The 10,055-nt window shown below is 34.4% G+C and overlaps 1 protein-coding gene across 1 annotated transcript in view; it reads left to right on the top strand.

Moving 5' to 3' along the window:
• Positions 1-3,495: 3,495 nt before the first annotated feature.
• The window catches only part of LOC106878928 (N-acylglucosamine 2-epimerase), a 28,739-nt gene continuing 22,179 nt past the window's right edge, over positions 3,496-10,055 (top strand). Inside the window, exon 1 of the mRNA XM_014928291.2 lies at positions 3,496-3,669. The gene's annotated coding sequence lies outside the window, so the exon portion shown is untranslated. The remainder of the gene's footprint in view (positions 3,670-10,055) is intronic.

Genomic DNA, 10,055 nt, shown 5'->3' on the forward strand with positions numbered 1-10,055 from the left:
TATATATATCAGGTCATCCCATAAGTTCTGTCCGATTTTACCTTTTTTGAAATTGAATGAAATTCAATAGTATTTTAGATTTTCAAAATTGTCAGTTTCAAAATGAGAATCGCAATTTTTGTAATCCTTATGGCGTGTCCATCGGATGATTAAAACTTCCATAACACCGTCTAAGTTAACCCTCTTCACCTATACAAACCGTCCAATGGACAGGGGACATTTGCTAGTATATATATATATAGTTGTATTTTGGGGCGATCATTTTTCTTTTGCCAAATAAACATACGTACTATATATTCATTCTTTACTCATTTATTTCTGTTCTTATTGTAACTCATGTCCATTATCTGGAAATCTTTCATCACACACCTGTGACCTCTTCAGTAACATTTTCCGTTTTTGTGAGTGCTCCTGCTCCACTTAGTCCATTCTGTTTTTCTATGATATGTATCCTTGTATGCACATACATTTGTGCCTGTATTTGTGTGTGGGGGGGGGAGGGGTTTGCCTGCATGTGCATATGTGTGTTTATGTGTTTCACAAGTGTGCTTATGTGTGTATATATGGGCTTATGCCCTTTATATTGTTGTCATCGTTATCATCATTGTTCTTCGTAACACTATGACCCTTTCTTCACTCAGGTTCCCTCCCCCATTGCTGCCCCCAACTCTGACTTTTGGTACTATTCCTGGATCTCACTGTATTTGTATGTTTGGCCATGCTGCTGCCATCATGGTAGTAGTGGTTGTTGTTATTGGTCACGTTGTTGATGTTGTTGTGGCTGTTTGTGAAGTTACTATATGTTTGTTTGTGTGTGCATATGGGTTTGCTTACTATGTTGATTGTATCTGTGCCTTTTATACAGTTTCTTTCTTTTTTTTTTTGTTTACCTATTTACCTCTATTTCTTATATTTATCATAGGTATGTGCATATTTGTCTATTGTGAGTGTATTACACTGTTTGTAACTGTTTTTATTTATTTTTTCTACCTTCTGTCTTTAGTCATCATGTTGTGTGGTGTGATGGTGGTGGTGGGTATTATTGTGTTGATCTGCTTTAACAAAATTCTTTCTGACCCATGCAAACATGGTTAAGTGGACATTAAATGATGATGATGATGATGATGATGATGATGATGATGATGATGATGATGATGATGATTATGATGAAGGAATTAATCAGAGTAAGAAGTTAAATGTCATTTGGTCTGATGCTCTTACATTTTCATCAATCTGCTGCCTTAGACTGGTCCGTACTTTTCTTATTGAACCCTGAAAGAGTAAAAGCAAAGTTAACCTTGAAGGGAGTTGAACTTGGAGGACAGAAAGCTGAAACAAATACCATGAAGATTTGGTTTGCACACAATTTATGAAAACCATCAATTTATTCTTTCATAAATCAGTTAGAGAACTATCAGACTGGAATTTTAAAAATTTATTCTGTTATTGTTTCAAACAAACATAAGGACCTATGATAGTGGTTTATTTACTGACATCAAATTTAACTGCTAAGTTGATCATAGATGTAAGCTAGTTTTATTTCACCTGTTTTTGCCACATCAACTATTGTACTACCTATCTTATGAAGATATGTTTCTGTAAGCATTCAAAAACTGTATTCTAGCTCACTTTGTGTAAACGTCTGCTTGAGCACCACTATACTTTTATCATGAATATTATCTTAAGAGACTTCAGAGGTAAACAAAGATATGGATTAACCCAAAATGTTTTCCCATTCAAAGCCTTTTATGCGCTGATTATACCAAACTATATTTACCTTATCATTCATAATGTTCAAAAAATGTTACTCTATCTTGTTATACCTATGAGCATGGTCTTCTACCACAATATTACATCAGTTCTAATACTTTACACCAGTCAAAATTTTAGCTACTATTCACCTAACTCTGCTCATCTTTTGAGAATGTTATCTTGTTTTGTGGACAACAGATATATTGTCCTTGCATTTTGGTACTAAATAACTCGACTGAATTCCTGTTCTGTAGAATGTTATACCCCTAATGTATTTTAAGAATAACTTACAACATTCTTCATTTGTAATAATTATATATATTTTATAGCTATTTGTAGTATGTGTGCCTTGTGTCAATATGGATGTGATTGATGATGATGATGATGATGAATGACACTGATCAATAAAAACGAAAAAGAAAACCCCTAAAACTTATTTCAGAAGATATCTCAAATGGTTTAAAAGAGTTGAATCTTGTGTCTATCTAACGCAAAATTTTAAAATTTATATGAGTACTTGACACCAGTCATCTCAATGATATCTAGCAAATCCATAGACGCATATGTGGATATGTATTTATATTGTTTCATAGAATGAAGATACAGGCAACTTTTAGTTCATGCAATTGAAAACAAACTGCATTATTTATGTGATGACCCAATATATAGCAGTCAGCTTGTTAAAAGCCCACTGAATTATGGACCATTCTTCCAATAAGAACTTTGGCTACCTTTTTTTTTTAATTTAATTTCTCTACCATTCTTAGACACACTTATAAAATCAAAAAAACAATGCAGCAGTCATAACTTTTAGGAACATTTTTTTCACACTGTCTAAGTATGGAATAAACTACCTGTGTGAGATGTTAGCTGTTAAAAAAGCTGAATCCTTCAAAGATTTCATGCTGACTGAAGTTTGCCAATACTGTTCTTGCTGTATCTCTTTATGGCTTATTTTACTGTTCACTTAACTGGGGGTGTTTTACTATGTGTATTGTGGATGCACTTTTGGCTTTTGTTGCTGTTTTTCTTTACTTGATTTATTGCTGTTTTCAGTCCTCTCTTTTACCCTTTTCTGCTGAGTTGTAGTGCATCTGAGCACTGTATACAATAAGTTCAATATTACTGTACAATTATATCTATTCTTTCAAATGAGCTAGCCACATGCCTTCTCCATATATACATCTCTCCTCTTCCCCTTATCCTTATTATGTTTCGCCTTTCAAACTCTACATAATTCAGTTCGCTACTTCCTTCCACCCTAGCATTTCAACCCTTTGGAATTTTCACACTGATTTATATTTTCCCTTGGTAGCACATCAAGCAGCTTGGTAGAGCCTACAAATATCATTAGCACTGTTCCATTCCTTCTCTGAGTATTTTATAAAAATAATTCTCTCATTATTACTTTGACAAATACAAGTTATTTTATGTTTTGCTGAGGAGGTCCAATAATACCAAAACATGTTCAGATTTGTCTCCTTTACTTTCCAATATTATTAAGATAATATTAGTAATTTAGCTATATTTGACACTAACTTATCTATAAGCATGTCATGTCAAAAATTTCACCTTATCTTGTTCAGATATATATAATCTTATGATATTTTTATCACTTATAATCATGTTTCTCATCTTTTATCCATATCTTAGTATATTTATTTAATCAAAAAATTGAGGTATATTAATATTACATTCATTGTAATACAGAGACTATTGTTTTTCAGAATTTGATTGCAATTGACAACGATTGCAAACATATTCAAGTGTAGAGGCAATTATAATTGACCACTAAGTGTAACAACAGCCAGAATTACATTCCAAAAGCTAGAAGAATCCATTGTTGTGTTTAAGTTAGATTAAGAGAATCTCAGTACTTAATCATTCAAGAACTGAAGTTATTTGAACATATGTGAGGTAGGTACTCCTGATATTTCTAATGTGGTTTGCATAATTGAACTTCTTAAGGTAGCAAGATGACAGTAAAGTTGGAGTAAATGATTTTGCTGATATTGATAAAGAGATATTTCAGAACATTGCATTTTCTTTAATAACAATGTATTTGAAAAAGTTGTGGTGTTCGTTTGAGTACAATAGGTCAAGCATGTTGTATAATCACGGGTGAGCTCGGATTGAACTTTCATATGGCATGGAGATTGATGGTGGAACAACAAGGCATGGCCAACAGATCTACCTTTCTAACAATTCTATATGTTTAACTTTCTGGAGAATGCACTCTGACATGCATTGGTGAATCATACAAGGTGCAGTGTAACAGATTCAAGATATTGCACTCTCTTCATAGTCTGGTCTACTTCTACATACCAAGAGATTCTGGTAGTGACCATACTGAAGATAAACAAGGGGAACTTGAGATCATAGCATGGAAGTTACTGTTCCTTTGCATTTATTGGTAATGTTATGCATCCCAGTACAATGTTTGTGCAGTGAAGCTAATTTTTGTTGCAGCTATTTCTGAGTGTATGTGTTCCTTATGCATGTCTGAGCATAGTGTTTCTAGGATGGTGTTGTAGTTGTGCTCTAGGGTGTTGTATAAGTTGTCTGGGTATTTGGGTGTGGATTTTTTTAACGTAATGACAGGGACCGTTGGGGTTGAAGCTTTCTGTAGCACGTGCTATTGTCTGGTGGTCTTTCATTTATATATTTCTATTTCATTGTGTTTGTAGTCTTTAGGTATGGTCTGTGTACAGCTATGACAAAGCATAATGCACTGCTTTTGTTCTTTGTAGCTTATTGAGAATTGTGTTGGAGAGATTGGGGGCCTAAGCAGGATTAGCATAATGGTATAGTCCATGTTGCATTGTTTGTACACCATTGAAATTGTTTCTTAATGTAGATGAAATGTAATAAATATGATAGTGCTATGTTTGTATTTTTATTATAGTTTTATGTATGATCTGAATGTTGTAGTGTTTTTATCTTTAATGAGTATGATATGTTTATTTTTATTGTTATGTTGGTTAGCTGTAATCAGTGTTTTTGGTGTTGTGAGTCATTTGGAAGGCAATGGGTTCGTAGGCAATTCTTTAAATCAATTGCTGTGGAGTTACATTTCTAGATAATTTAAATAGGGCAGGAGTAGTTATACAACACTGTCTAGAGAATGTGTTTGAGTGTGTGTGTGTGGGGGGAATGTAGATGCAATGTCATTCAAATAGGTGACTGTCCGAGTACATTATATTTCATTGTAAATATTTTTGCTTTGTTGAGTATGTTGGGTGGGAGTGGGTCTATGTGCAGCCTTAAATTACACAATTTAAATGTTGTCTGGCTTCAGTATGATTAGACAGCAATATGGATGCCAATATCACTAATTATCAGGTCATCCCATAAGTTCTGTCTGAATTTTGAATAAAGAAAACAAGTAATCAAATGTTATATTTAATTGAAATTTTATCATCAATGTACTTTCCATGATTATCTATGACTTCCATCTATTTACAAGCTTTTTAATCCCATCAATGTAAAACTCTTTTGGTTTCAAAGCGAAGAACTCTGAAATGTCAGTTTCGACCTCCTTTTGGCTTGCAAATGTTATGTCCCCTAAATGATTCTGTAAATTATGAAACAAATGGTGGTCTGAAGGAGCAAGGTCAGGAGAATAAGGTGGATGAGGAATTTTTTCCCAACCAAGCTCTTCGATCTTCTGTGATGTGATCTTTGCAGTGTGGGGTCGTGCATTGTGCTGATGAAACATCACTCCTTTTCAATTCACTAAAGCTGGGGTTTTTTCTTCAAAGCTTGGTTCAAATGCTCTAATTGCTAACAATAGACTTGAGCATTGATTGTTGCATTAGGTGGTAACAATTCAAAGTGAATTACTCCTTTGCAATCCCACCAAATAGAGAGAAGAACCTTTTTCCCATGAAGTTTCCATCTCGGTTGTGGTTGAGCTTTTTCCCCTTTACCAAGCCACTGTTTACGGTGTTTAACATTTCAACAGAAGATCCATTTTATGTCCCAGTCACAAGTCTATCCAAAAAGGGTGAAATGAGTTTGTGAGAATGGAGAGAAGAGCAGATGTCAACTCGGGATTTGCGGTTGCTGTTAGACAATTGATGAGGCACCCATTTTCCAAGTTTAGGAACCTTTCCAAGTTGTTGAAGATGACAATGAGCAGTTGTATGGTTTGAACTAAGCTTTATTGCCAATTCTTCAACTGATAATGTAGGATTTTCTTCAAGTAATGCCTCAAGGAGCTTATCATCAAACTCAACTGGACATCCTGTTCAATCTTCATCTTCAAGGCTGAAATCTCCACTTCTGAATTTTGCAAACCATCTTCTACAAGTTCTTTCATTCAAGCATTCTTTCCCATAAACTGAGTATATGTTTCGAGTTGCTTCGGCTGCAAAGTTTTCTTTCTGTACTCATAAAGCATTATGTGCCTTAAATGCGCTTTGGATACTTCCATGTTAGAAAGAGTTTTAATCAAAGAAATTTTAATTCTATTATTCTGTAAAATAATATTTAATTAGTTTAAATGTATAAAAATGCATAAAAATAATTTTTAATTCCATTAGACATTCTAAAATACTATTAAATTTCATTCAATTTAAAAAAAAAGGTAAAATTGGACAGAACTTATGGGATGACCTGATATAGACTCATTACTAATTAATGTAATCCTGCTAATACAGATACCTTCTCCTTCCTGTTAATGAAGGTATCAGGCATGTAGTTATGTATTGTACATCCATGTTGTATAAATGATTACTCTGCTTGCTGCTCTTTGTTTGGATACCTCTGTATCATCCACTATGAGTACACTTATTCAGATTTTGGATAGTGCGCACACGCACGCACACACACACACACACACACGTGTGCATGCATGCACACACACATGCATGCACGCACATGTGCATGCATGTATGCACAAACACATGCATGCACATACACACACATGTGCATGCATACAGGCACACACACGCATGCACACACACACACATACACACGCATGCACATGCACATACACTGAAGGAGAAAATCCTACATCAGTTTCAGTGAATGCCTGTTGCAGTTGTTCAATTAGTGAAGTTGTCTACTTACTGCATTGTAGTGCAAGAAGGTGACTGCTCTTCTACAACAACATTCTCTGTTCTGTTAAACTTACTGACCAAATGACAGTTCTACTTTAACCAACTTGATCCACCTGTCCCTTTCTCTCTCATGAACACATGTATCTCTAGGTCGTTGAATGAAAGACTTTGACAATTACTTTCCCTTCAGAACTCTATATCTCTGTAATCCTAATATTTTGCCCTGTCAGCCACTGATTTAGAGTTCACATTAATTGTAAACCACATTGATATCACCTGTTACTTAAAACAGTTACTTAGACCATGGTGCAAAAAGGGTTGCACCATGGACCAGTTTCATGCAAGACAATTTTTTACACAGATCAAGCGATCATGTGCATAAAACAAAGCACAATAAAGTGTATATTATATCACCTACACTTTTTTCTGCAAAATAGGGGTAGTTTATCCTGTTCATGCTATATTATTAGCATTATCCTGCGATTGAGAATTTAAAAATCACTTCTTTAACTTTCTAAGACATCTCAAGGCTTCTAAAAGCAAACTTCGTTTGTTTGTTTACGTTTATCGTAACTTGAATTTTGTATATTATATAATTTAATTATTACATATGTAATACATATATGTATGATGGACTCTCCTATCGAAGACAACATATGAGTGTTCAGCTTTTGCTGGACAGTCTGTACAAATGATTTATTTATAATGGTCGATGTTGCCTGAACAGGTGCTTGATGTATCACATGTCAGGAGTCAGTGGTAGCAGAGGAACATAAGATGAAATGTTTTGCTCAAGAACACAACATACCACCCAGTCTAGGAACTGAAACAACGATCTTGTGACCATGAGTGCAACACCCCAACCACTAGGCCATGTCATAAAAATATGGTTTGTGCCTTTCTTTCCTAAAATGAGACAAAAAACAAAAGAATGAATGAAACAAAATAATGTATGAAGCTATATATATTTGTGAGTGGACTAAGATAAACAAGTTTTTTTATTTTCCTGTGACACAATAGTCATGTGAAAACCTGTTAAATGTCACAAGTCATTCCTCTTAACTCAGGAAGAATATAGTGACCTAAATATATTGTTTGGTTCAGTAAATTAAAACTTTTAGAATATGATCTGGCTACAAAAAAGATATTTAGTTGTACTGGATCACTTAAATGATAGAAGAATAATTCTAAAGTTTAATAAGGGGTGGGTTGATGATGTAGGGAAATGGAGGGATGAGAGGGTCATCATCAATGTTTGAGACAGTGATATGTTCAAAAGAATTTGTAAGAATGACACTGAAGGTGAAGATGATAAAGAAGAAGATGGCAACAGTAAAGAAGGTGAAATAGTTAAGAGGCAAGAAATAGGAGAGTGATAAAAGAATATACTCAACCATAATTACCAATAATGTTCACAGAATTCAACAACGCTACAATCAGCATATATATAAAGATTGTAGTACAAACCTCGAACAAAATATCTAGAGGCTCTTAAAAAAACATCCTTCCAAGCAACATGAAAAATACAGTCCTATTATAAGATCAAAAAATTCAAGAGAGAAATCTAAAACTCAAAGCCTCAAGGTGAAACCAAATGATAAATATACAACATAGATATACTGCACTCACATGAGAAGGTAAAATCTTAGAAGTTACTTAGAACTCCGCCAGAACATACATAAAAGACATTGTAAGGAAGTGCTAAATTTCCAGAGTAAATCGGTAGTATATTTAGAACAATAGATTCATGAATTGCATCTAGTTGTTAGACTGACTACCTATATGCCAAAGGTCTGCTCAATCAATGTTGACCTCAAGCTACACAGCAATATGGACAGCAAGAACTATGAAATCTGTTTTGTCTTTTCTAATATTAGTTATTCATGGAATGTCAATATTATCATCATCATTGTAGTGGAGGAATAGTAGTATATCTACAGAAGAGGTGGAGTATTGATGGTGATGATAATATTGTAATTGTGGAAAGAAAGACTGATCACAGAGGTGTCATGTCATGCAGCTGCTGCTGGTGGTGATGGCAGTGGTGACAATGATGGTTGTGGTGGTAGAAGTTGTAATGGTAATGATGATGGTAACGATGACAAAACATTAACACACAAGACATGTGATAAATACTGGTTCTTTCTATTACTTTTCAATTCTGTTCTCATAATGAACATAGCTTGTATGATGGATAAATCAGAAGTATTACAATAAAGAATGCTTATTACAATGATGGTGTCTCTATATGGTCACATGGCCTGCTACATATCATCCAAATCATACATTACCATCTTAAAAGAAAGAGAACATATCTGGAAAGAAAAAATGGATGTGATGTCATGGCTGGAAGAACCCTTTAATCATAGGGCTGACTAGAAATTAAACAAAAACAATAACTTATTCCTCTATAATTGTGCAATATCAAAATCTCTCCCCCTCTCTTTATGTACCCTGCCTGTTTTACAGCCATCAATGATCATGGACTTTTACATCAATCCCTGAAGATTTATGGTTTTTCTTGAGAAAGATGCAGCTGTAGTTTCTTGTTGTCTTCTGCCAATTAATTTACAGTTTACTCTGCTAGTCTCCTGGTCTATCAAGCTTACCTTAAGCAGAGTTGATTAGCTCACATGACATCAGGTTATGTTCACATACATTGGTGGGACTATGTGAAATGTGTCTAGGGGCTAGCCCTTCTCTAAATCCTTATGCATTTACAAGATCACCTTCTGCTATTTAACCTATAACTGAGACCCTTGACATATAGTAATGTATTACTACCCTAGGCCAAAGTGGACTAGGACATAGTAATGACTAAAGAGTAACTTCACACTAATCCAAACATCTGAGTTGGAGCCTTAAAGCTATCGAAAATTAACAGCAGTTCAGGAAACAATTTTGTGCAGTATAAACTACTGCCTTGCAATAAAATTTTATAGTTAGAGGTGTGTGTGTGTTTGTATGTGTGTGTGTGTGGGGGAGACATAAACCCAGCAATACAAGCTAATGAAATGCACAGCATTATTATTATTATTATTATTATTATTATTATTATTATTATTATTATTATTATTATTATTATTCAGTAGTTTTATTTTTATAACGTGCTTTCACTTCACTACCGAGCGCAGCTCTGTGCGCCTTGGGTATGTGCTGTGGTTTGCTGTGGTGCTCTTATGTTTACTGTATTGAAAGTGTTTTGCGTAGAATGTGTGCAGTACCCAGTAGTGCAATTTT

This window comes from Octopus bimaculoides, chromosome 1 (assembly GCF_001194135.2).
Source record: "Octopus bimaculoides isolate UCB-OBI-ISO-001 chromosome 1, ASM119413v2, whole genome shotgun sequence".
Taxonomy (NCBI): domain Eukaryota; kingdom Metazoa; phylum Mollusca; class Cephalopoda; order Octopoda; family Octopodidae; genus Octopus; species Octopus bimaculoides.